The 27,437-nt window shown below is 39.2% G+C and overlaps 2 protein-coding genes across 10 annotated transcripts in view; one reads left to right on the top strand and one right to left on the bottom strand.

Annotated features, from left to right (window-relative positions):
* The window catches only part of CENPP (centromere protein P), a 267,372-nt gene that overhangs the window by 183,120 nt on the left and 56,815 nt on the right, over positions 1 to 27,437 (bottom strand). The window lies entirely within an intron of this gene.
* OMD (osteomodulin) overlaps positions 1 to 27,437 on the top strand; it is a 34,409-nt gene that overhangs the window by 1,623 nt on the left and 5,349 nt on the right. The window contains exons 2-5 of one of the 6 annotated variants that reach the window (XM_061618061.1): positions 1,711 to 1,783; positions 10,367 to 10,528; positions 11,191 to 11,244; positions 27,352 to 27,422. The gene's annotated coding sequence lies outside the window, so the exon portion shown is untranslated. Of the gene's footprint in view, positions 1 to 1,710; positions 1,784 to 10,366; positions 10,529 to 11,190; positions 11,245 to 18,425; positions 18,668 to 19,651; positions 19,764 to 27,351; positions 27,423 to 27,437 lie in introns of those variants that run through there. The other 5 variants (XM_061618062.1, XM_061618064.1, XM_061618063.1 and 2 more) reach the window with 5 other exon arrangements.

A 27,437-nucleotide genomic window follows, 5' to 3' on the forward strand; every position in this document is an offset into this window, starting at 1 on the left:
TGAATAGAGGGGAACTAATACTTCACGCGATTTGGAAACTATACTTCTGTTAATGCAGCCTAATATAGCATTTGCCTTTTCTGCAGCCACATCGCACTGTTGGCTCATATTCAGCTTGTGATCAACGACAATTCCAAGATCCTTCTCACATGTCGTATTGCCGAGCCAAGTATCCCCCAATTTATAACTGTGCATTTGGTTTCTTTTTCCTAAGTGTAAAACTTTGCATTTATCCGTGTTGAATTTCATTCTGTTGTTTTCAGCCCAATGCTCCAGCCTATCAAGGTCCCTTTGAATTTTCTTTCTGTCTTCCACGGTATTGGCTATGTCCCCCAATTTTGCATCAACTGCAAAATGCTCTGTACCTCCTCATCCAAGTAGTTAATAAAAATGTTGAAGAGCACTGGGCCCAGGACCAAGCCCTGAGGTACCCCACTCGTTACTTCCGCCCAGTTTTGTCATGCTGTGTCCCCATAAGTATCCGATTTCACACTATGGTTGTACAATACTTCCTTTACATTTTAAGTATGCCTTGGAGTAGTCATGGTTCTCCATTGTTTTCATCCTGAGGGGCATATAGGCTGAGAGATGGTGAGTAGCCCATGGTCACCCACTACAGTGGATTCACACAATACGTTTAAAGCACATCCAACTCGCATTTAAAGCGCATGGCGTCCCCTAAAGAATTCTGGGAAGTGTCATTTCCTCCTCACAGTTATAGTTCTCACCACTCTTAACAAACTGCAGTTCCCATGATTCTGTGGTGGGATTCATGTGCTTCAAATGGGTATTGAATGTGCTTTAAATGAATGGTGTGGATCTGCCCTAAGTATGATGTGCATTCAAGAGTGAATTGAAAAGAACAATTTTAAAAGATACTTCTTACTCTTACTCATTTCTCAGACCTCTTTCTGAAGTAAAGGGTCAAATCTGTAAAAATGTTTGGAGCAGCCACGTTAAAAGATAAGGGCAGGGTATTCCAGGCAGGGGGTTGCTAACCCTGCTTGGATATGGATGTCTTTGCAGAAGAACCCTAGTCAAGGTTTACCAACAGCACAATCCAAACTATACTCAGAAGTCAGTCCTGTTGAGTTGTATGGGGCTTAATCCCTTAGTAAGTGTGTTTTGAATTGCAGCCTTCAGAAGCCTCCATCTTTACTCCCCAAAGCTCCCATCTAACATCTCTACAACACTAAGCTCCTTTGTCCCTACAGTGACCTTCTGGTGACTGGCCTGGCCTGAAGGCACTTAACCCTTCTTGCAGAAAGCAAGTAGGCTAGATTAAATGTTCCCTACCCAGGCTCTACCTTTTAGCTAAGATTTCTAGCTTAATTTCCAATCAGATTTTTTTTTAATTGTATGCTCCAAGCAACTGTGATTGATGCTTAATGTATCATGCTTAATGACATCACTGGGGCCCGCCCCGTGACATCACTGGGGCCCGCCCCGTGACATCACTGGGGCCCGCCCCGTGACATCACTGGGGCCCGCCCCGTGACATCACCTGGGCCCGCCCCTCAAATCTCAGGTTTTGGGATGCTTCTGACCTGGCAATCCTACTGAATATAGACACGATAAAACTGACATCTAAAGAATGAAAAACATGCACCAAATAATCATTCAATAATATAACAATGGTCAGATACATATGGCTACTCAACTTATTTTAATTTCTGGCATTCTATTCTTTTTGTTTTGATTTCTTTACAGATGCCGTGAAAAATATTACTGTACTAGATATGCAATACAAAATGTTTGTTCAGAAGTCCAGAATTTGACTAAGGTAATACTTATGCACTAATTGGTATAACTCTATAATAAATAATGCATGTATCTGCAGTTCATAAGTACCCTTAGGTATGAAGTGCAGACGTATTTTTATGTTCTTTTAATTTTCTACTTACGGCAACCAAAGGATGGCAGTCTAATCCTAGCATATCAAGGACTTTTTTAAAAGAGGAAGAGAAAAAAGGAATGGAATGCAAATAACCAAGTTTCTGAAAACATGAAGGATACTGCTTAGGTTCACATATTAAGTTCTTTTACAAAGCATTTTGATATATTAGAATAGATTTGTGCACTATAGAGGATCTTGGCCCACATACTGCTCCTCCTCCAGTACATCCTACAGCCTCCTGTTTGAATTATATTATGCCATACAGCATTAGTTAAAGATTGGTTATTAAGCAAAAGTAATTTGCACAGAAATTTGCTTTACTAAAGGCATCCAAAGGTAATCCAGTAAACACATATCCAGGGGTGGGGAACATCTGGCATGCAGGCCATGTTGTTGTTGTTATGTGCCTCCAAGTTGACTACGACTTATGGCAACCTTATGAATCAGTGACCTCCAAGAGCATCTGTCATGAACCACCCTGTTCAGATCTTGTAAGTTCAGGTCTGTGGCTTCCTTTATGGAATCAATCCATCTCTTGTTTGGTCTTCCTCTTTTTCTGCTCCCTTCTGTTTTCCCCAGCATTATTATCTTTTCTAATGAATCATGTCTTCTTATTATGTGTCCAAAGTATGATAACCTCAGTTTCATCATTTTAACTTCTAGTTATAGTTCTGGTTTAATTTGTTCTAACACCCAATTATTCGTCTTTTTTTCAGTCCATGGTATCTGCAAAGCTCTTCTCCAACACCACATTTCAAATGAGTTGATTTTTCTCTTATCCACTTTTTTCACTGTCCAACTTTCACATCCATACATAGAGATCGGAATACCATGGTCTGAATGATCCTGACTTTAGTGTTCAGTGATACATCTTTACATTTGAGGACCTTTTCTAGTTCTCTCAGAGCTGCCCTCCCCAGTCCTAGCCTTCTTCTGATTTCTTGACTGTTGTCTCCATTTTGGTTAATGACTGTGCCGAGGTATTGATAATCCTTGACAAGTTCAATGTCCTGACATCATATGCTGCCAAGGATTTTTCCTTCCTTTTAGCAGGTGTTTCAGTGGAAATCCCTTCAATGCAAATATGGCCCACAAGGGAGATCCTGAAAAGGATCTGGTCTGTGGAGCCAAAAAGGTTGTCCACCCATATATATAGGATTTTCTTATCTGCACAGTCACTTACGGACCCACTGTTAAAGACCTTATCTTGGAAGACAATCTTACTCGGCCACAAGTGATCGCCAATGAATGAAATGAATGCACAGAATTTATGTTCTCTGTTACATTCTCTGATAAATACAAGGGCTTGTCTAATGTGTCACCACAACACTCTTCTTGTCCAGGCTAATAAGTAACAACAAGCTCTTTTAACTCTAATATTCTAGTTACAGTAAAGGCAGTCTTTATTACAGTAGGGCCCCGCTTTACAGCAATTCGCTAATACAGCGGTCTCAATTAGAAGCAATTAGACTAAAAGCCCACTCATACAGTGCTTGTTCTGCTTTTACGGCGGTTTTCGGGCATCACGCACCATTCTATTCAATGTGTTCCGCTTTACAGCGGTTTTCACTTTACAGCGGGGGTCCGGAACATAACCTGCTGTATGAGTGGGCCCTACTGTATCTGCAAAACATTTAAGAAAATTCAAAATTCAGTTTGTGAAGACTTAGAATTCTGGTTGATCATAGCCTTTAAAACCAACAATAGAGGAGTCCATACGGAAAATCTATACCTCAAAGGGCTCAATAGGAGAGCTACCTGCAAGTCAACTGGTAATTTGTTTGTTTATGGTAGGATATGATGAAGACTATGCTTGCCATTCCCTCTCTGAGTTTAAGCATATATCAAGACCATCTTGTAGAAATTCCTAAAAATTATTCACAACTGCTTTGAATATTTGTCTCATATACGTGGCACTTATATTTGAGCATTTTGTTGATACCATTTTGAAATATCAGAGTTCTAAACTCAAGTCTTCAAATAATTCTATGATATTGGGCTACATTCTGCCTCAATAGCAGGTACCTGGCAGTAGTCACATGAAGCTGGAGAATCCAGGGTGTCTTGGTAGGTGTATTTTATATTAAGATGAATAATTAATTATCAGGCAGATGTGATCAGCTTAAAAATTTTGAATCTAGGCAAATGGTCAACTATATGAACAACTAACAGAACATTCACCAAGATTCAAAATGACACATGCTTAAAACATTTGCATAAATTTATTTATTATTTGATTTATATCCCACCCTTCCTTCCAGCAGGAGCCCAGGGCTGCAAACAAAAGCACTAAAAACATTTTAAAACATCATAAAAACAGACATTAAAATACATTAAAACAAAACAACTTTAAAAACATTTTTTAAAAAGCTTTGAAGATTTTTTTAAAAAAAGGTTAAAAAAAGTGTTAAAAACGTTTAAAAGCGTATTAAAAAGCAATAGGAGAGTAAATATGGTATGTACTTTCTTGGAGGATAGTGTGGGAAACTAGCCTTCCAGGTGTTGTAAGCAAGGTTTGGTGTAGTTTATGGCTTGTGGTTTGTCCTGGAGAGATAAAACACAAGCCTGGGTTCAGAAGATACATTAAGCAAAGCTATGGATTAGCTTGGAGTAGCAGCAAAACCGCTAGGGATGAGGAGCCACAATCTTCTTCTCAGGAGCCTGCATACTTGCAGTAAGCCATGGTTTGACTTACTGTGACATGTGAAGACCAAGGTTGCTCTAAATGAGTGCTTTCAGCAGTGTTTCATGTAATTTCTACCCTACCACACAGTTTCACAGAGTCATCAGGGTAGGTTACAACATATCAAACAGCAGCAACATCATCAATACCCTTTATAAAGTAGCTTAAACTTAAAAGAGACAGAGCAAAAATGTTAGATAAAGACAGTAATTAATTTTAATTTGTATGTTCCATGTTATAATTGTCTGCATCTATTGCTGGAAACCATCTTGTAAGGACATTTTCTAAGAACGTGTTGTTGTTATGTGCCTTCGAGTAGATTATGACTTATGGCAACCCTATGAATCAGTGATGTCCAAGAGCATCTGTCATGAACCACCCTGTTCAGATCTTGTAAGTTCAGGTCTGTGGCTTCCTTTATGGAATCAATCCATCTCTTGTTTGGCCTTCCTCTTTTTCTATTCCCTTCTGTTTTTTCCAGCATTATTGTCTTTTCTAGTGAATCATGTCTTCTCATGATGTGTCCAAAGTATGAAAACCTCAGTTTCATCATTTTAGCTTCTAGTGATAGTTCTGGTTTAATTTGTTCTAACACCCAATTATTTGTCTTTTTCATGATCCATGGTATGTGCAAAGCTCTCCTCCAACACCACATTTCAAAGGAGTTGATTTTTCTCTTATCCACTTTTTTCACTGTCCAACTTTCACATCCACACATAGAGATCGGGAATACCATGGTCTGAATGATCCTGACTTTGGTGTTCAGTGATACATCTTTGCATTTGAGGACCTTTTCTAGTTCTCTCACAGCTGCCTTCTTCTGATTTCTTGACTGTTGTCTCCATTTTGGTTAATGATTGTCAACTGTAAAGTTACATAAATCTTCTGTTGTCATTACTTTAGTCTTTTTGACGTTCAGGTGTAGTCCTGCTTTTGTGCTTTCCTATTTAACTTTCATCAGCATTTGCTTCAAATCATTACTGGTTTCTGCTAATAGTATGGTATCATCTGCATATCTGAAAAGTCTTCCTTCAAAAAATGGAAGTCTTGTCCAAATGAAAATAAAAAAGAACACAAACTCTGGCAAAAGAAATGCAAGAAGACAATAAGGGATGCTAAACAAGAATTTGAGGAGCACATTGCTAAGAACATAAAAACCAACAACAAAAAATTCTATAAATACATTCAAAGCAGGAGACCATCTAGGGAGACAATTGGACCCTTGGATGATAAGGGAGTCAAAGGTGTACTAAAGAACGATAAGGAGATTGCACAGAAGCTAAATGAATTCTTTGCATCTGTCTTCACAGTGGAAGATATAGGGCAGATCCCTGAACCTGAACTAACATTTGCAGGAAGGGATTCTGAGGAACTAAGACAAATAGTGGTAACGAGAGAGGAAGTTCTAAGCTTAATGGACAATATAAAAACTGACAAATCACCAGGCCCGGATGGCATCCACCTGAGAGTTCTCAAAGAACTCAAATGTGAAATTGCTGATCTGCTAACTAAAATATGTAACTTGTCCCTTGGGTCCTCCTCCGTGCCTGAGGACTGGAAAGTGGCAAATGTAACGCCAATCTTCAAAAAGGGATCCAGAGGGGATCCCGGAAATTACAGGCCAGTTAGCTTAACTTCTGTCCCTGGAAAACTGGTAGAAAGTATTATTAAAGCTAGATTAACTAAGCACATAGAAGAACAAGCCTTGCTGAAGCAGAGCCAGCATGGCTTCTGCAAGGGAAAGTCCTGTCTCAGTAACCTATTAGAATTCTTTGAGAGTGTCAACAAGCATATAGATAGAGGTGATCCAGTGGACATAGTGTACTTAGACTTTCAAAAAGCGTTTGACAAGGTACCTCACCAAAGGCTTCTGAGGAAGCTTAGCAGTCATGGAATAAGAGGAGAGGTCCTCTTGTGGATAAGAAATTGGTTAAGAAGCAGAAAGCAGAGAGTAGGAATAAACGGACAGTTCTCCCAATGGAGGGCTGTAGAAAGTGGAGTCCCTCAAGGATCGGTATTGGGACCTGTACTTTTCAACTTGTTCATTAATGACCTAGAATTAGGAGTGAGCAGTGAAGTGGCCAAGTTTGCTGACGACACTAAATTGTTCAGGGTTGTTAAAACGAAAAGGGATTGCGAAGAGCTCCAAAAAGACCTCTCCAAACTGAGTGAATGGGCAGAAAAATGGCAAATGCAATTCAATATAAACAAGTGTAAAATTATGCATATTGGAGCAAAAAATCTGAATTTCACATATACGCTCATGGGGTCTGAACTGGCGGTGACCGACCAGGAGAGAGACCTCGGGGTTGTAGTGGACAGCACGATGAAAATGTCGACCCAGTGTGCGGCAGCTGTGAAAAAGGCAAATTCCATGCTAGCAATAATTAGGAAAGGTATTGAAAATAAAACAGCCGATATCATAATGCCGTTGTATAAATCTATGGTGCGGCCGCATTTGGAATACTGTGTACAGTTCTGGTCGCCTCATCTCAAAAAGGATATTATAGAGTTGGAAAAGGTTCAGAAGAGGGCAACCAGAATGATCAAGGGGATGGAACGACTCCCTTATGAGGAAAGGTTGCAGCATTTGGGGCTTTTTAGTTTAGAGAAAAGGCGGGTCAGAGGAGACATGACAGAAGTGTATAAAATTATGCATGGCATTGAGAAAGTGGATAAAGAAAAATTCTTCTCCCTCTCTCATAATACTAGAACTCGTGGACATTCAAAGAAGCTGAATGTTGGAAGATTCAGGACAGACAAAAGGAAGTACTTCTTTACTCAGCGCATAGTTAAACTATGGAATTTGCTCCCACAAGATGCAGTAATGGCCACCAGCTTGGATGGCTTTAAAAGAAGATTAGACAAATTCATGGAGGACAGGGCTATCAATGGCTACTAGCCATGATGGCTGTGCTCTGCCACCCTAGTCAGAGGCAGCATGCTTCTGAAACCCAGTTGCCGGAAGCCTCAGGAGGGGAGAGTGTTCTTGCACTCGGGTCCTGCTTGCGGGCTTCCCCCAGGCACCTGGTTGGCCACTGTGAGAACAGGATGCTGGACTAGATGGGCCACTGGCCTGATCCAGCAGGCTCTTCTTATGTTCTTATGTTCTTATGAAATTATTGATATTTCTTCCTCCAATTTTCACACCTCCTTCACCTTGGTCCAATCAGGCTTTCCGTACGATATGTTCTGTGTACAGATTAAACAAAGAATGTAGGGCTATATATATTTAAAATAAAGAAATTAATAAATTCTGCAACTGACTGGGCAAGTCACAATTAAAGTCAGCCATCTTTTTTCCTTGAAATCTTTCCATTTCAGCTGATCATTACAATTGCTAGGTAACAGAGAACTAGCACCTAGATTTGCTTTTTTCTTCCTTTCCAATCTCTTTTGCTTTTCTGTTATGTCCTTTCATGACATGTGGGCAAGAAAGGACTGTCTAATTACTGATATTTGTAAGGTGCTTTTCCAGGTGAATAATAGATTGATAAATGCTCCCAAATGCCTATCGTCCTGTAAAAATAGAAAATGGAGATTGTCTGAAACTTTACTGGAACTTGTGTTTTTACTGAGAAGGTCCCGTCCCTAATTCCAGCCAATGTGCATTATCCAACACTCCTGTTCTGCTAGTAGAATGGAATTTCCCCTCTTCTGCAGACAGCCCCCTCCCCCAGTGTGCCCTAAAATCAACTCTGGAGAGTTGGTGTGGAAGTGCCGCTGTCAGAAGAATTCTGCTGATGCTTCTTTGGATACAACCCAATGTATCTTCAGATAAAGAAGATACCTGAAGCAAGGTCTGTTGAACATAGTACATGGCGACGTTTATTCTGGAAGCTATATATCTGAAGATATCCTGGACCCATGCTATTTATGGATTTTAAAGCAACACAATTACCTTGAATTACCCTCAGAAATACATTGGGAGACAGTGTACTTCTATCCACTCTCATGTAATATACTCCTATCAGCTGATACCTGCCAATAAATGGGAAGGCTCATCCTGAACCAACTGAGATTTTCAAATACTCTTCACAGATTGCTCACATCACGTCTTGCTTGTTCTAGTGCAGAGGAAACTAGCTTTTTTTTCTGGCCTGAGGGCCAATTCAACCCTAAGAGAGGCCTTGTTAGAAACCAAGAGTCCTCTGAATCGCAATTCATTTTTTATAAGATTAAAGAAACTTCCTATTTTCAAGGAACAGAAGGTCAGGGAATCTTCCCAAGGTGAAAAAAACACCTGGCTGTGTAACAGATGAACAATTATTTCCAGTACCATCAAGGACTTTATATTTTCTCTTTTGTCCATCTTCTCTTAGTCAAGTGATTCTACCTGTTCCTGAAAAGTTACCCTTATTGAACAATCCAAAATAATTTTAGAGTGAAATGCCATATTGTATTTATAGTAGGGTAAGAACATAAGAATAGCCTGCTGGATCAGGCCAGTGGCCCATCTAGTCCAGCATCCTGTTCTCACAGTGGCCAACCAGGTGCCTGGGGGAAGCCCGCAAGCAGGACCCGAGTGCAAGAACACTCTCCCCTCCTGAGGCTTCCGGCAACTGGTTTTCAGAAGCATGCTGCCTCTGACTAGGGTGGCACAGCACAGCCATCATGGCTAGTAGCCATTGATAGCCCTGTCCTCCATGAATTTGTCTAATCTTCTTTTAAAGCCATCCAAGCTGGTGGCCATTACTGCATCTTGTGGGAGCAAATTCCATAGTTTAACTATGCGCTGAGTAAAGAAGTACTTCCTTTTGTCTGTCCTGAATCTTCCAACATTCAGCTTCTTTGAATGTCCACGAGTTCTAGTATTATGAGAGAGGGAGAAGAACTTTTCTTTATCCACTTTCTCAATGCCATGCATAATTTTATACATTTCTATCATGTCTCCTCTGACCTGCCTTTTCTCTAAACTAAAAAGCCCCAAATGCTGCAACCTTTCCTCGTAAGGGAGTCGCTCCATCCCCTTGATCATTATGGTTGCCCTCTTCTGAACCTTTTCCAACTCTATAATATCCTACAAAGTGTTATTGGCTGAATTTCTATCACCCACAAAGAGTCATGAAATGATTATATATTATGCCAAGATAAATTTTGCAAGTAATTTTGACGCTGAATGTATTAATCCACTATCAGTTGGATCCAAAATGATAAAAACTCTGCTATAGCTCCAAATGAAAACATAGTTTTTCCTACCACAAAAATAATAGAGAAAAGGACTCAAGAGCCTCATTCTTTCAAGAGAAGTAAAAACAATACCATAACCAAAATCAGAACCAGCAATTTCTTTGAGGTTTTCACATTATGTGAGGGATCAGGAAGAAACTGGCTGACAGGAGAAATATGAATAAGATGCAAATCTAATATTTCTACCATTGTAAACCAATAACCACATGATAGTACACAAAGGACACTGTTGCATACCACTGCAGTATACAACTGGTATCTGAAGAACAGAATAATTAATTGGATTAAATTTTAAATCAGTGGTTGCTATATTTTATAAATCAATTGTATACATTAATACATTATGTATTTGCACAAGTAGATTAGCTCTTGCAGTTTACTGTACAAGAGGAATAATGCAATACCTAATATACAGCATGCCAGATTTTTAGGGCCATTATCATGCCATTGCTGGAAGATATGCAGCCAGAAAATTTTGTTGTCATGCAAAATTGATGGCAACGACTTTAACTTATTTCATACTATACTGATCAGTAGCATGTTGCACCCCAATAGTTTGTAGTTCCCTACTTGAAGATTGCAATTCTGTTTTCCAGGTTCTCTTGGATGAAATTGATTTCCAGATTCGTTTCAATCGGGCTTTAGGTCTTTTTTTGGAACAGAAACTTGTTGCCCTGTGCGATGACTTCTGCTGGGAGAACAGGAGTTGTGCAACCCTGCTGGTATTCTTTTGGACGGGCTGTCTGGAAGACTGGATGGTATTTCGCTACAATGGTTCTACTCCTACTTGGATAGTCATGGGTCACTGCCCAGTTTGGAATTACTTTTTAATGCATTTTTAAAGCTTTTTTTTTTTTTTTTAAAGATGTTTTTAAAGATGTTTTGTTTTAATATGTTTTTAAGTATGCTTTGTTTTGATGTATTTTAAAGTCTGTTTTTATGATGTTTTAGAGTGTTTTTAGTGCTTTTGTGTGCCACCCTGGGCTCCTACTGGGAGGAAGGGTGGGATATAAATCAAATAAATAATAAGAAGGTGGTGTTTAGGTGTTAGAGCTTCCCACCTGCTATTCAACGTCTACACAAAACCAGTAAGAAAAGTCATCTGGGGATTGGGTCTGTAATCCAGGTGAGGCAATGGGTGTTCTGAACCAGTGCATCAGCAAGATAATTGATATTTAATTTTAAAATAAATTGATAAGTATTATTTTGCTAGAGAACAAACGAGTCATCAGTACCACTAAATAACAAATGCAAAAAAGCAGATCATTCAAGAACATTTTTGTTCTTTTCTTTTTCTAAATTATTATTGTATATATTCTAAGAAATATGGTTACTCAGTGAAAAGAGACAGAGAACACTTTTTGCATTCATTTGTGTTCAGTAAAGTTTAACAATCTGCTTTCTGTTTGTTTCTGGGAAGATTCTAGGTTTGAGAACAAAGCTGCTAACAGGAAACATATGGAAAAGTTCTACAGTAAGTGAACAACTGGGTTCAGCTCCAAATGCCACGTATCACATTCCAGTGTCTCAGACAATCCGGGAAGAAGCTTGTAACATTTACCTTACATGTTGAATCACACAACAGTACATATACCATGTGAATTTTAAAAGCTTAATATGTAGAAACCCTGAAAAATTAACAGACTTCCAAATTGACAAAGCTGAAAATACTACTCAGATATTCAGTTTTAATTGACTAGTTGGCTAATTAAATATCCCATAAAAATTAGCTCAGCTACATTCACTGCCAGGAGCCAGACGTGCTACAGTTTGTTTATAAAATATGAATGTATCAGTACAAATGTAATTTAAGAGTTGTTAACTATATGCCTGCTGGAAAATAAAGATAATCACAGTGGGGAGGAGATCCTGGCTGGGAGTCCAGAGTCTGTGAATTCAAATCCTCGCTCGTGTCTCCTGGGTGTCAAGGGCCAGCTAAAGATCACCCCCACAGTGAGTGGCTCAGGGGTTACGTGCCCTGCCACCTGTGCAGCCATGGGAAGCTGCATAGTCCCAAGGAGCCCAGTTGCCCCCCCAGCTGGCAGTTGCGGACAAGGAAGGGGCTGGCTTGTGCAGCTGTGGCAAGCTGAGCAGACCCTAGCCAGCTGGGGAGGACTAGCCTCAGAGAGAGGCAATGGTAAACCCCCTCTGAACACCTCTTACCATGAAAACCCTATTCATAGGGTTGCCATAAGTCGGGATTGACTTGAAGGCAGTCCATTTCCATCCTTCTCTGCTTTTTCTTTGACACCAGATTAATACAGAATATACGTCTGAAGCATTCTAGGGGAAATGTTCTTATTTCAGCTACAGTCCACAATCAGGCTCCAATGAAACATAGCACCTACTTTTGTAGTTTCTGAAACTGAACATATTCAGTGAGTATAAACAATGTCTCTTCCAAAACTCAGACTAATCTAAGAAATGTTTGTGCAATCACAAAGTATTTCTACTTTTTTTTACAGCCTTTAGCACGTTGGACCCATGTTTTCAAGAACAGTATCTTTTTAAAAAAGACAAATAATTGGGTGTTAGAACAAATTAAATCAGAACTACCACTAGAAGATAAAATGATGAAACTGAGGTTATTGTACTTTGGACACAAAGTCTGGTTTATATCCCGTCCTGGACTCCTGCTGGAAGGGCAGGATATAAATCAAATAATAAACAAACAAATAAAAATATCATTGTCCATGTCCCGATGGTATGAAGAAGCTAAAGGACAATCACAAGAGGAGCCTTGGCACTGGTACCACGTCTAAAATAGCTCACTTTTAAATATCTCTCTTGTAGCAGATGTTATCATACATCATGTCATCATACAACTTCCAAGAATGCTTAGATTATCACTAGACCCATTTCTATCTGGTTTCCCAGTTTTGATACTGAAATGGCTTTTTTCACTCTGATTAATTACTTGTATTGGGAGAAAGACAGGGGAGTGTGTCCCTACTGCCCTTGATCTCTCAGCTGTTGAAGATGGTATCCTTCTAGACCGGCTCTGTGGATTGGGAGTTGAAGGCATGATACTACAGTGTTCCTGTAGTATCCTGTAGCTCTTACCTGTGGCATCAGTTCTAGAATGTAGCAACAGGGGACTTCTACTCAGCATCTTGGCAGTTGTGTTGTGGTGTCCTACAGGGATCCATTTTGTCCCCCATGATATTTAACTTCTCTATGACACCTTTGGGGGAGGTCATCAGGGGATTTACGGTGAAGTGTTACCAGTACATCAATGATACCTATCTCTTTCTTCCTTTTCTATTGAAATTAGGCAAAGCTGTGCAGGTGATTAATTGGTGCCTGGAAGCAGTGACAGGCTAGATAAGGGCCCATAAACTGAACTTGAATTCCAGCACAACAGAAGTACTGTAGATTGGTGGTTCCTAGATCCAGGAATTAAGGGAGCAGCCTATTCTGGAGTTGTACTTCCCCACTCCACTGATTCTACTCCTTGATTCTACCTCGTCAGTGGAGGCCCAGGTGGCCACAGTGGCATGGAATGCCTATTTCAGCTCCAACTCAAAGGCAGCCATTCATGGACAGGGATAGCCTAGCTATAATAATCCATGCCCTGGTAATCTCCTGGTTAGACCATTGTAATGCACTCTACAAGGCTGTCCTTGAAGATGGCTACTATTTATTAATTTATATCGCGCCCTTCCTCCCAGAAGAAGCCTAAGGCAGCAAGAGTGGAGGTAGTGTAAAATTTAGCCTCAAGGCAGCTGTCTAATATAGCTATGCAACAACATAAAACAGTAGTCCTGGCTGCTTTTTTATCACAGGGTTCAGTTCAAGGTGTTGGTTTTGATGTATAAAACCCAAAACAGATTAGGATCTTGCTACCTAAAAGGAGTGCCACCCCCTGTAGTATCCTGCCCATGGCCTGCAGTTATACTATCACCAAACGAGATCTGGAGATTTGTTTATTGTATAATTTTATATTTTATGCATATTGTATATTGTGCCCCACCACAAGATAATTTTACAATGATGGGTGGAATATAAATGTTAAATAAATATATATTTTAAAGCAGAAATAAATACATGAAAATGACATCTCCCACAGAGATATCTATTCAGGACAAGTAATGTTTGATCATAAGAAAAGGTTTCCAGTTGCAAAATATAGCCATTTTATAAGCAATTCAAAACAAGAACACATTGTGAATCTGAACAATTAGCCTTTACCACAAAACATACAAATTTCACTAATTTAACTTGCTGTTTCAAAGACTTTCCCCCAATTCCTACTGTAAGTAACCATTTAAAAAAAAATACACCTGGATTTGCTACGTTTAAAGTTTTTATTTTACTCTTTACATTCCAGCAATTTAATTAATAGGATATATACGTGTGTATATATTAAATATGATCTTATGAGTTACATCAACTACAGACATTTTGTTTACTGCAGTGAGAACCCTGAATTGCCTTTCCATGAATGGTACAATTGAGGTGCCTTCTGACAAAAGGAAAAAGGGAGCAGTTTTCGCTTATTCCTCCTGCACCCCCCCCAGACTTATCTCCCATGCAGCTTCAGAGGGTACTCCGTCTGAAGCAGATTATTTTGGGGGTATATATGGCTGGGGGGGAAATCACACACACACTTTCCACCAATGGGAACATCCCTTGAGTGGAATTCAGCTGATAGGAAGTTTGGAGCAGGGTAAGTTTCTCATTGAAACAATTAAGGTTGTTCTGTGATGTTACAAAAGTTCTTATAAAAAAACCCTAAGCGAAGGATTGAATATTAAAAGGTGTCCTGTAGAAAAAAGTGGACAAGAGAAAAATCAACTCATTTGAAATGTAGTGTTGGAAGACACGCTTTGCAGATTACCATGAACTACAAAAAAGACAAATATTTGGTTGGTAGAACCACCGAAACTATCACTAGAAGCTAAAATATTGAAACTAAGGTTATCATACTTTGGATACATAATGAGAAGACATGATTCACTAGAAAAGACAATAATGCTGGGAAAAACAGAAGGGAGTAGAAAAAGAAGGCCAAACAAGAGATGGATTGATTCCATAAAGGAAGCCACAGACCTGAACTTACAAGATCTGTTTATAACAGATGCTATTGGAGGTCGCCGATTCATAGGGTCACCATAAGTCAAAATCAACTTGAAGGCACATAACAGCAACAAGTTCAGCTAACTCTTAGGTTATGCAGAATTCTGCAATGACAGCCCTAAAAACCAATGTGTCAATTAAGGACATAAATACTTTGAGAATAATGGGCTAAGGAAGAGAAAGCTAACTGCTATCACATAGATAAGGGCTATGTAACAAGTTTGAGTTGCTTCAGGCTGGACAAAATGGACATTATTCAAGGGGTTTCACATATAAAATGCAGGGGGCAGGGAAAGAGATCAGGCTCTTTAGATTGCCAACGTGGCTTTCAACTCTATCAACTCTTCCCTGCTTTTCTCCAAATGAATAGTAGGATATCAAGGAGTGTGTCAAGTGCAGAACAATGGTGTGTGGCATAGGATAGTGGAATTGTGATTATGATGAATTCAGATAGAAGTGATATTTTGATGAAAAGCTATGGCTGCACCCTCATCTGCTGGACAGGAAATTCGATGGTCCAACATAAATTAATTCAATAACTTAAGCTCAAAAATGTAACTACTTCCCATCTGAATTTACTGTTAAAAAATTGTGGTGTGTAAACACAACTCTGCAGCCATCTTACATGATTTGATTATGAATGAAATAGTTGACTTGGTATCTGTTAATGAGAATTCTCTAGAGGAGGCCACTGGTTGCAGGGGGGAGAAAGCAGAGTTGGCTGAGCCTTAGATAATGTCATTGAATACTTAGTACAGCACGAGGCTTGAACTGGAGGCCACTGGTGAGAGTGGAAAATATCTGAGGATGTTTTCTTCTCTGCCTACTGTCCAGTGCTACATTTGTGCTACTATGAATTTATTTTTGGACTATGTGCAATCAGATATTTTCTTACATACCTCACAGCTGCCTAGCAAAACTATTCAAGTGAACAGATTACAGTTTCAGACCTCATCTTGAGTTTTCTGAAGCCAATAGTACTGGAGAAATTGAACATAAACACCAAAGGTTCCTTGAACAATATTAGTAATGGGCTGCTTTGTCATTATAACAGTCTTGGAGCAATCCCAGCATGTTGCAGATGCAACACAAGTTTATTTTATTCATGTATTTTTAAATACATATGCTATTTTACAATCCAAGAAGATTCTCAAACCAGTTTACACCATTCATTACCATAAAGCAGATAAAAATCACAATAAAAATGAAAAACAACTACATCAAAACACAAAGTAAAGTTTTATTTGGGAAAGCCTCTTTGAAACACCATGTCTTGGCTATTTTTGAAAGCTTCCTTAAAGAATGTAACACAAGGTCCTTTCTAGGAATCACGTTCCAAAATGAAAATTACTTGGAAATAGGTGATCAGCAGAACTTAGTGAAGGAATAATTATCATTCATCACTCAATTTGCCATGAGCTGATCATTACCTTGTGAATGCCTGAATTCTTGTCTCTAAATCCCTCACAATGGCCATGCTGGCTGGGGCTGATGGGAGTTGTAGTTTTAAAAAGTAACTTTGCCAAGCTCTGGTCCATACCCATAGACTAATGGATCCAAGTGACTTACAGAACTCTAGGAAAATTTCTTTTTATGAAATCTTTTACAGAACAGCCCTTATTCTCCATACCCTCTAAATATGTATAACAAAAATCATTACATACTTTGGCTTGTTTAGTCCTCCATCCATCTCCCCCTTCTCTGTTGTCTCTCCTATTTTGATGTATAGATTGCAAGCCCCTTGAGACAGGGACCTTTTCTCTCATACTTTTTAAAGTGTAATGCACATAGATGCTATATAAATAATAATTATTCATGATAATGGCTACACAATGGGCACCATAAATGAACTATGAAATATGATGACCTGACAATAGGCACGGTAGCTTCTAGATATCTCTTGTTACTTTGTTGTCAACCTTGTTCTTAGTTTATTGAGGTGCTGGGGTGGATGAGTGTCTCAAGTGATGACTACAGAATGTAGATGGTAAAAACCCCATGTTCTATTAGGCCAAACAAGACAGAACGTAGGTTCATTAATTTCAGTGGGTCTACTCGGCATGAGACTTAGTTGAATGCAACCCACAGAGCACATCTGAAACCCTAAACCATTGTGTTACCAGCAACACCATTATTCCATCTGCTCAGTGTCCTCCAGATGAGCTGTTCCAGGTGGTTAACAGGCTATTCAGTCCTGGCCATGTCAGACTGTCCACCCACAGTTAAAACTGCCAAGAGCCTGCTGTGATAAACTACATCCTTTCCAACTTGAACAGTAATTAATACAGAGTGTGAGCCAGAAGAATCATTCGCTGCTTTTCGTTGTGTTTGTCTGGACCAGTTTCATACTGTTTCTCTGGACCAGTTTCATACTGTTTCTCTCCAATGCTGGCAGGTTGCTTAGTGAGGTATGAGCAAACAAACAACTAGATAGTCAAAAACTTTGCTTTCAGAGGAGGCGATAGCAGCTCTGTCAAAGGAAGTAGTAGTTAGTACCCTCCTGATAAAGTGCTATTTTAACTGTCCCTCATCTCCCCTTTTGAGGTAGATAGTTAACTTCTGCTTGCAATTTCTTTTTTTGCAAACATTGGGTCCCCAGGTATTGCTGGATTATAATCCTTACCATCTCAGCATGGCAAATGGTCAGTGATGACAGAAGTTGTAGTTCAACAACATTTGGGGACCCAAGATTGGGAAAGGGTGCTTGAGAAGTTCCCAGATAATGCAGACTTTTCTATTCTTACCCGTTAAGCTTCCAGTTTTGTCAGGAGCATTGTCTAATTGGCACAGTGACTGATGAAATAACTATTGATTAGGATCATTGTATAAAGTAGAAATGGAACCACTGAGTAAATGCTGCAAATCATCACATGTTCTTCAAGTCTCTGTAGCTTATTTGTGTCATAAAGTAATCATCACACACAGACCTCAGACCAACACTAAGGCTGCAGTCATATGCTCACTTACTTGGGAATAATCACAACTGATCTCAATGGAACTTTACTTCTGAGTAGATATATAGGATTGCACTGTAAGTTAAACATGCTTAAAACCATTGGATTGCATCCATGAGAAGTTATTCATACTTGGGCCCCAATGAACTCAATGTAAAAAGTGAGTCATGACTAACTGATTACAAATGGGAATACAACTGACTGAAATTAATGGGTTTAAGCGAATTTAACTCAGTGTGGTGGTGGATTGTGGACAATGTGTTTCATGGGAACAATCCACACATTCAGGTGTGAGTCACAAACTGTTGAAGAACCATAAATGACAAGAAATTAAGTTATGTTCATGCTTGTATCAGCTGCAAGATTCAGCTACAAACAGAATGTCAAATACTTAACAATTTAAAGACACTGATATAATTTAAGTGCACTTGTAAAAGAGTGAATGGTCATAAACCTCTACTGGACTTTCAGGCAGTAAGCAAATTGAATGTACACAAGAATTGGCACTGACAGTAAAACAAACAGAGTTTGATGGATGGTGCTAAAAATAATATTCAGCCATCCCTTCATGTGAAGGAAATTCCTACCACACCTCAAACCAAAAATTAGAGAAAGAAGTCTAAAGCCACATAATTTCACCAGGGTAAAAGTATACCCTTATTTGAATAACCTATTTTGTTCAACACGGAACATCATCTTAAACTTCTCCAGAGTCTTCTGCAGCAAATTACATTTCCTCAAGTACTTATATTCTGAACTAGATACTTCTTATATTGTGACTATGGACTTTAAGGGCATTGCCATCTGACACTTTCTAAAGTTTGTGACATATTCATTGGCTGAAAACTACCAAAGTATTCTGAGGTAGGAAATTGTTTTAAATACTTTTATCTACTTGATGGTAATGTGCTTCAGATTATAATACAACTTTGTGAACTGATTATATACATCTGGGGTATATTCAGTGTCATTTCATCTAATAATATTTGTCATGTAGTTTTATTCCTGGTAGCTTCCTATGATACTCTCCCATATATGTAACTTTTAATTCAAAGGTACATTGTTATTGTCTAAATTAATTACAATTTAAATTACTTTGATTAAATTCAGGAATTTACATGAAGTGATCCTTTGAAATATTCTTGACTGGTTTGCATATATAACAGAAAGATCTCTGGCAACAGTAAAATTATGCAATATTCCATAACCTCTAATAATCAGTTAAGTTTGATCCTATGTTTCACTGCCAAGCATAGCAGAACATTCAGTCCGTTGCCAGTCTACGTAGTTGAAATCTTTTCCCTGCTCTGGAGAAATGGTGATATCAGCTTTGATGTGACTGTGTTGGGGAGGGGGGAGATCAGTGCTTTTGGGGGTACAAGGAGGTAGATCAGATGGTGGTGAGGCTGATGGTTCCTTGTACGATGTTCTGACTGTCAAATTCTATCAGTGGTAGCACAATCTTGAGCCAGCATTTAATTGTAACTTTGTTGGAAAAGTCAAGCTGGGCAGAGAGGTATGGCTCTGCTGCACTTGCCTTGTACCCCCAGATGCTGCTTTAGTTGCAAAGATACAAGCCCTTGTCTTCATCACCACCACTTGTATGTGGTGGGATCAAGCGTTAATCTTTTATTTAGCAATCAGAAATTAATCTAACAGATCAAAGGTATTCTTACTTCAATCAATGTCATGCAACTATCAGGGTTTTTTTATACTTTTATTTAAGCACTTAATACAACATTAGAAGCATTGAATAGGAAACCAGGAAGCATAAGAACTGGAAAATATATCTCAGTGTTTAAGGCTAATAACAGGGCCAAATCAAGATAAGGAAAACATGATATGCAAGGAAGCTGGGCTTGACACAAGGGAGAGTGTAGCCGAATGATCTCTCTAGTAGCAAACCTTGGGAAGAAAGAAGTATCTGTTTCCTCTTGCTTTAATTAAGCCACACAGAAAAGTAAGCATTTAACCTCATTTTCTTAATTTTTGGAAGGGAGGGGTGTTGAAGTGAAGTGAAGAAAACAAAGGAAATAGTTAGGGAGCAAAGCAGCATATTGCTAGGAAGAAAAGAGTCCCTCGGTATCCCCCACTAGTTATAGCTTATTATGAGTAAGGTGTGTATGGGGAATGGAAAACACAAGTGTGATGTAGCTATATTATAAAAAAGTTGGAAAAGATTTCCCTAAATGTATCTCAAAAAGCTATAAGACCAGAGCATTAGCTAGTGCTACAGAAATCTATTATTTGGATTAGTATATCAAGTTTCTCAAGTCATCCCCACAGCTGTGTTAAAAATTTTTTCCTTGTTTCGCATTTCATTTTTGAGCAAGAATAGCCGACATTGAAGACAAAATAAAAGATAAATATAGCTGCGGCACTAATACTGTTTCTATTTTTTTTAAATCTGTTTTCTAATTTTGATTTAATATCTTACCTTTAACCTTGGGAGGAAAGGACAAATAGCTTTGAACTCATTCTTGATTTTTAGACAAAAACACTCCCTTTGTGATATTTGGCAACAAAAGCAGCTAACCACACAGCATTGTAGCTTTATATTTTCAACTTGTAAACATTCTTCTCAGCTTGACTTCTAACATCTTCTGAATTGGACTACCCAAGCATCGTTCATAATATTGGACCTATAGCTATATCAGATCCTATTTCTGTTTGCTGACCCATTTTATTTTCATGTATTGTCTCTCCTCAAATTATCCGAAAACAGAATATTAGATACTTTTTAAAATTCAGTTTACTGAAAGCAGCAGTCATGAGATTTCTAGTGCCAGATACATTAATTCAGCAGTGATTGTCTATCAAATTTTAATGGGACAATAAGAGTATAGCATAATCCTATACATGTCTACTCAAAAGTAAGTTCCATTGAGCTAAATGGGCTTACTCCCAGATAAGGAGGTGTAGGATTGCTGCCTTAATGTTCTATATCATGCCTGCTCCTCAGCTCTGCAGATATTTAAGAAAAACAAGAACCAAAATTAACTCTTTCTTGAAGGCATGATTTCTCTTACAGTTGTGCTGTTTGAAGCTATGTGAAGTCAGGGATAAAGACAGTAGATTACTGATACATCAACTGATGCCATGTAAAAATATTTATGATTTACTAAATGTTAAAGCTTCAGGGAATATTTCTGACAGGATAAGACATTTCCCTTGGTTGGGATCCAAACACTTTGTCACACTCTTGGGATTTTTAAAAAAAACTTTTCCTTGAAACAGCAAACTCTATATTATATCAGAAATTTTTAACTCAAAGTGTCTTGCAGTATCTTATGAACTGACTATGTAATGTTTTTTGCAAGAGACTATACTTCTGGAAATTGATTTAAGCCCCCTAAATTTCTAAAACTCTTTACCATGCAATATGGGTGGCCAATATTTGAGAAAAACAAGTCCAAAGCCCCCTTAGACTTATCCAGTTAACTTTAGGGGATCCTGATAGTTGTGTAAACTACCAGTGTAAAAGGCTTGCATGTGAAAAATTGAATCAAATTCGTGACAATATAATTATTTAATTGCATAGTGCTGGTGAAAAGGTTTGCTCATCTCAAGTGATATTTGCATGTTATTTCTACAGTACTACAGTACTTTATGGGAGCTTCATAAGTAAAAATATACAAGTTCTGTCACCAAAGAGCTCAAAATGGTGGGAACAGCTACCAAGGCAGACAGGTCTGACAAGGCTAGCAAGAGATGAACTGAGCAAGTACATTTCAGAGCTTGGAAAAGTTACTTTTTAAAACTACAACTCACATCAGCCCCAGCCGGCATGGCCATTGGATTGGACTGATGGGAGTCGTAGTTCAAAAAAGTAACTTTTCCAAGCTCTGCATTTTGAAGCAATAATGTGTAAGAGTGACACCCTTATGAACTAGAAGCTTCCTCTGAGATTAAAAAAAAGCTCAAAGCCTACATTAAAAAGGACTAAAGAGATGGAGGTTGAGACCTAGGAAGGAGAATAAGAAATAGAGAGCTCCATCTTTGGTTTGGCCAACCAGAAGATCAGATCATCCTCAACAACAGATTTAATGGTTTTAAAATCCACCAAAATGTTCCTTTAAAACAATCGTTCTTGAATATGAATGGCAAAATAGAGACAATAGTAAAATTGGCCAATGAAGTCTTTGAATTACGTTACAAGACTAGAAAGTCAGAGAAGAAGAGCTCCAGAACAAGTTTCAAAGATTTGGAAAAAATGTCAAGATGCAGCAACCTTCAATTTAGTGAACAACAGAACAGAGTAACACAGAAAACTGCCTTATTCCGAGTCAGATCGCTGGTCCATCTAGCTCAGGATTGTTTACCCTAACTACTGCTCTGTTGCAAATTCCTGTCTTCATGGGCAAGATAGTGGATGGCTGGGTTCAGGTGTCTTTGGAAGAAGAAGATTATCTTAACCCATTTCAATCTGGGTTTAGGCCTGGACATGGCACTGAAGCAGCCTCTGTTGCCCTGATGATTACCTTTATTAAGAGAGAAACTGGAGGAGTGTGGCCCTGTTGCTTACCCTTGATCTCTTAGCAGCTTTTGAAACCATTTACCATGTTATTCTCCTCAATTGGTTCCACAGTTTGGGAGTTAGGGACATCATATTATGGTAGTTCCGCTTCTATCTGCAGAGTTACATTTGGAGACTTCTGCTCAGCTCTTGGAATTTTTCATGTGGAGTTCCATCTTCCCTCCAATGCTATTTAATCTATATGAAACCATCTGGGGATTTTGAGTATGGTGTCATCACTATGCAGATGACACTCAGCTCTATTTTTCCATTTTATCTGACTTAGAAGAGACTGTTCAGTTTCTGGACCAGTGCCTAGAGGCAGTAATGGGCTACAAGTAAGCCAATAAAACAGAATCCTGACAAGACACAGATACTAATTGCAGACAGTTCCCCATTTCCAGGAGATGGGTAGATGGCCTGTTCTGGATGGAGTTGCATCCCCTGAAGGAACAGTTTCATAATTTGGGGGTACACCTAGAGTCACTATTGTAACTTGAAGCTTAGAGATCCTTAATCGTGATGCCTGTTCCCAGCTACAGCTGGGTCACCAATGACAGCCTTTCCTGGACCAGAACAGCCTAGCTACAGTCATGGGTGCTGACGGGGAGGGGGTACACATGTTCAAGCTCCAAGCATGCTTAATCACTTAATCATGGTTGCTAAGTAATCAGAGGAAGGAATGCTGACCACTCCCACCTGGCGGTCTCCCACAGCAGTAGAAAAACAGGAGAAGTTTGTCGTTGCTGCTGCTAGCCTCACACCGGACAGAGGAGGATACTAGGATATGTTTGTTTAAACACTTTACTCCTTGTCCATATTGTTTCATTCACTCCCCAAGTGTGCTGCCTTTACAGTATAAAACACAATTGGTTGGCTTTGGTATGTTTTATTCAAAAGAAACTCCTTTGAAATAAATAAGGTTTCCTTCCTACTGAGAAAAATTGTGATATTGCAGTTCCCCCCTCCAATTTTCCATGTCACCCACACAACTGCTAGTGGTCTGCTCATCACTGGACTGTTTATTAATATACTGCAACCATAAAACAAAACTACAAAATGAATCAGAAATACAATCATAAAATAACAGCTGCAGCAACTTAAAATTCCTATAAACTGTCCTTTAACCCAAGGATATTTTTTTGTTTATCAAAGTTGGCAAAATGCTGCATGTTGTGTGTATGTGTTTTGCTGAGAGTCATGAAACTGCACATATTTATTGATTGTTATTGTATATTTGTATCTTAATTTTCCCTCCTTGAGCTCAAGCCCCCTTTCATCTTCACAGTGAGTTATGCTTGGCTGAGAGTCAACAGTTCAGATACCAAAGTTGTGGAACTGCTCATACTTGTTGCTTGTTGTTGTTTATCAGGGCTGGCAAGCCTTTTGGTTTTAGTATTTTGCTGTAAATATCACGACTATGAAACACTGAATTTAAACCAAGGGAGCTGCTTTTCTTGCTTTCTTTACATGATCTATGAATGATATTATACACTTGTATCTTACTTTTCCACCCAGAAGCTCAAGTTGTGTACATTATCCTCCTCTCTCACCTTTTATCTTTGCAACAGCCCTGTGAGATAGATTAGGCTAAGTTAATATATGTACATAAGCAGCAGTTCTTGTCAATAGATTATGGTGGTAGTGGTGCAAGAGACCCAATCCACATAGTGTTCTGGGCTTAGGAAATCCTGTTGGCATCCCTGGCTACAGTGGGATATATTCTGATAACCTCATGTTTAGACTACTGCAATACTCTCTACGTAGGGCTGCCCTTGTAGATAGTCCTAAAGTTGCAGCTGGTGCAGCAATTGACCAGCACTGCAAAATAGAATCACATTTTACTGGTCCTCAAAGAGCTACACTAGCTGCCTGTTTTCTTGTGGACTCAAATTAAGGTATTGACTTTGGCGTATGATTCCATATTCACTAATAGGCAAAAACAATGATAGCCAACAGATATTTCTATCAAACTTTAAAAAGCAGGGAAATTGGGCAGCTATAGCAAATGCACCAGGAGAGCAAGAGACCTGACCTCCTCTCTGAGATACTGGACTGCCCTACAAATTTGTAAAAATGTCCATGCTTATTGAGCTCAATGGGATTTACTCCCATGCAATCATGCTTAAGATAGGTAAAACTGTCCATGGGGAGGAGGAGGGGGAGAAGAAGGAGGGGATTTGAAGGGGAGCGGGAAAGAAAGTGGGAGGGAAGGGGCAAGAGGAAGGGAATAGGAAGGAGGAGAGGGGAGATTTGATTATTTGCATGCTTATTGAGTTCAATGGGATTTACTTCCGTGCAATCATGCTTAGGATAGCTGAAACTGACCTGGGGAAGGGGCAGGGAGGGAAGGCGGAGGGTAGGGAGGGAAGGGAGGGGGGAAGGAGATTGGGTGGGTGAGCACTGGGGAAGCCACTTTCCTTTCCAGAAGGAAAATATTTTGAACAGTATCAGTGCTTTTCAGGGTTTCCCCCACCTTTTTATCATACAGAAGGCACATGTAGCCTCCCATCCACATTTAAAACAAAGCTGTCCCTGGCCACTTCCACACCAGGGCTTTATTTCATTTTGGACAGTCATGGCTTCTCTCAAAGAATCCTGGGAAGTGTAGTTAGTGCTGGGTGCTGAGAGTTGCTAGGAGAGGCCCTGTTCCCCTCACAGACCTTCAATCAGAGTGGCTGACTGTTAAACCACTCTGGCCACTGGAGCTCTATCAGGGGAACAGGAGTCTCCTCTCAGCACCCTTCACAAACTACATTTCCCAGGATTCTTTAAGGGAAGTCATGACTGTCTCAAGTGAAATCAAAGTCTGGTGTGGGTGTGGCCCTGGTTAGGCAAGCCAAGCAGCTGTGAGTCTGGCTTTTAGAACACTGATGGTTGGTTCTTACTGAGCATGCCCAACCTTATCATTCAGTTCAATGCTAAATTTCTTAAATTAAGAAAAAATCAGCTAGGCATTTTTAAACCTTTTAAACTACAGATGATGAAGGTCAGAGTATGGAGCAAGGTCAGTAATAGGATTACAGGTACTCTGTGAACATGGCTGATTTTTAATGAATTTCAACAGATTATGAGAACTCTTGACAGAAAAAATTCCAAAAGGGCTCTAGATTTTTTTCTCTTGTTTTATACTTTGAATTCTCTATTCTCTCTGACTGTCTTGTGTATTGCCATGAAAATTGAGAGGGTTGTTAAGCAAGCGTTTCTGAGTATAAGTTTTGTACGGTTTTGTTTTAAAATGAGTTTATGAGAAGCATCAGAATAGCATGGGGGTTATTTTCAGTTTTACACTGCGGAACGTGAAAAATCCATGCTGGCTATAGTATACAGCCACTCTCATGGCCGTATAATATGGCTTAGGACCCAAGTAATTGAAGGAGTGTCTATCCCATTATCTACTAAGGCAGGCCTTACGATCTGTGGGGGAAGTCCTGCTTGTAGTGCCGTTGTTGTAGTGCAATGTGTGAAGACACAGAGCCAGACCATCTCTTTAATGGCTTCGCAGTTGTGGAACTCCCTCCCACAGAAAATATTGCCACCTCAGATTATTAGGTTTTTGACATAGGTGAAGATGTATCTTTCTCTTCAAGCCTTTGGTGGGGGCTGCTGGATTTATGATGTTACTGGTTTTGTGGTTTTTATGTTATGTTGTGTTTTAGTATGATGTTGTGTACTTCCTTGAAAATCTGTGGGTTGAAGGGTGGGTTACAATTCTATTATTATTGGTATATAATCAATTTTTCCTCACTTCCTTTTTTCACCCACTGCTTAATCTAATCTATTTCCTTTAATCACCCTAACATTCAGCCATCCAGAGCACAGAATCCTTCTGTCTTTAGGCATTTTGTGAAATTTTCATGCCCATTGGTTGATTAAGCCCGTTATGAGTAATCCAACAGCTATGCATGTTTATAATTGTAATAGAGAGAGAGAGACAGAAAATAAACCCTAAGTAATATATATAAATATTATCCTAGATCCGTTTCCTTTGCCCACTCTTCCCTTAGATGCCTCTCTCTCAGATTAAGCAGTGGGTAAAAAGCAGTCCATCGTGCCCTCTTACCTCCACAATCCTGCCAATGAGCTCTCTGCCCTAAGTTTCCCTAATTCCTGGGTCCCCTTCTAAATCATCTTCCCAGTCCTCACCCCACCCCTGCTGTCCCTAGAACCAGAGTAACATTATAATCCCAGTCAAACTCCCAGCTTTCCCTTCTGCCAGTGAGGTTTATTTCCGTAGCATTGCTCCTTAAGCTGTTGAGATACAAAAATGGAAATGCCATTTGACACTTATGTCTATTTCTCTTAGGTCTTTATTCTGAGACCAAACTAGATTAATGTTCTGTGACAGCCGCTGATTTTTATACAGGATCTTTTCAGAGGAACTATCATAGAGATAGGTAGTATCAACTGTTTTTATACTTCCAAAAGGGCACAAAAGGCCAAGGGCTTCCTTAGAGGCACTTTTGCCACAATTTGCCTTCCTTTCCACTAGAAACCACAAAATAAAGTTTGCAATAATGCGTCCCCCCTTTAACTTTTTCATTTTCTCAGTAACTTTCACATTTTGCAATTTATATGAATATTGAAAGTTATGTGCAACATATTTGAAAGGCAAAACACAAAACTGGGTATCAAAAGAAAGTTTCAGAATATATCCTTGTATCTGAATCCACTCAGCACAGGACATGCTTTATAAACATCTAGTTCCATACACTTACATACCTGAGTCATTTTCCTTTGCAAGCAAATCTCATGTCTCTAGACACATAGTGTTCAATGTACATCTCAGGACACTGATAATCAGATACTTATTGTGCTAACAGAAATGTTTAGGAAGGCAAATAACACCTTATGCCAGCAGATTGTCTTCTCATATTGCTGGGACAAAGTAGCTGAAAGGATGGGGTCAACACAGGCAGTGGAAGATCTGCAAGAAAAGATACCTAAACTATCCAACTAATGCACTTTGAGCACACACTGAAATGTTTCAGTGAGAAGGGTTCATGCATCATCATCTGTATGCACATTTTAGGTTTGCAGTTCCTGAGGAAACACTGGAGCTCTGCATTACCTGGAAGACCTGAAAACACTGCTAGTTAAGAGGTAACAGATCTCCTC

Source organism: Rhineura floridana, chromosome 3 (assembly GCF_030035675.1).
Source record: "Rhineura floridana isolate rRhiFlo1 chromosome 3, rRhiFlo1.hap2, whole genome shotgun sequence".
In the NCBI taxonomy this organism is placed as follows: domain Eukaryota; kingdom Metazoa; phylum Chordata; class Lepidosauria; order Squamata; family Rhineuridae; genus Rhineura; species Rhineura floridana.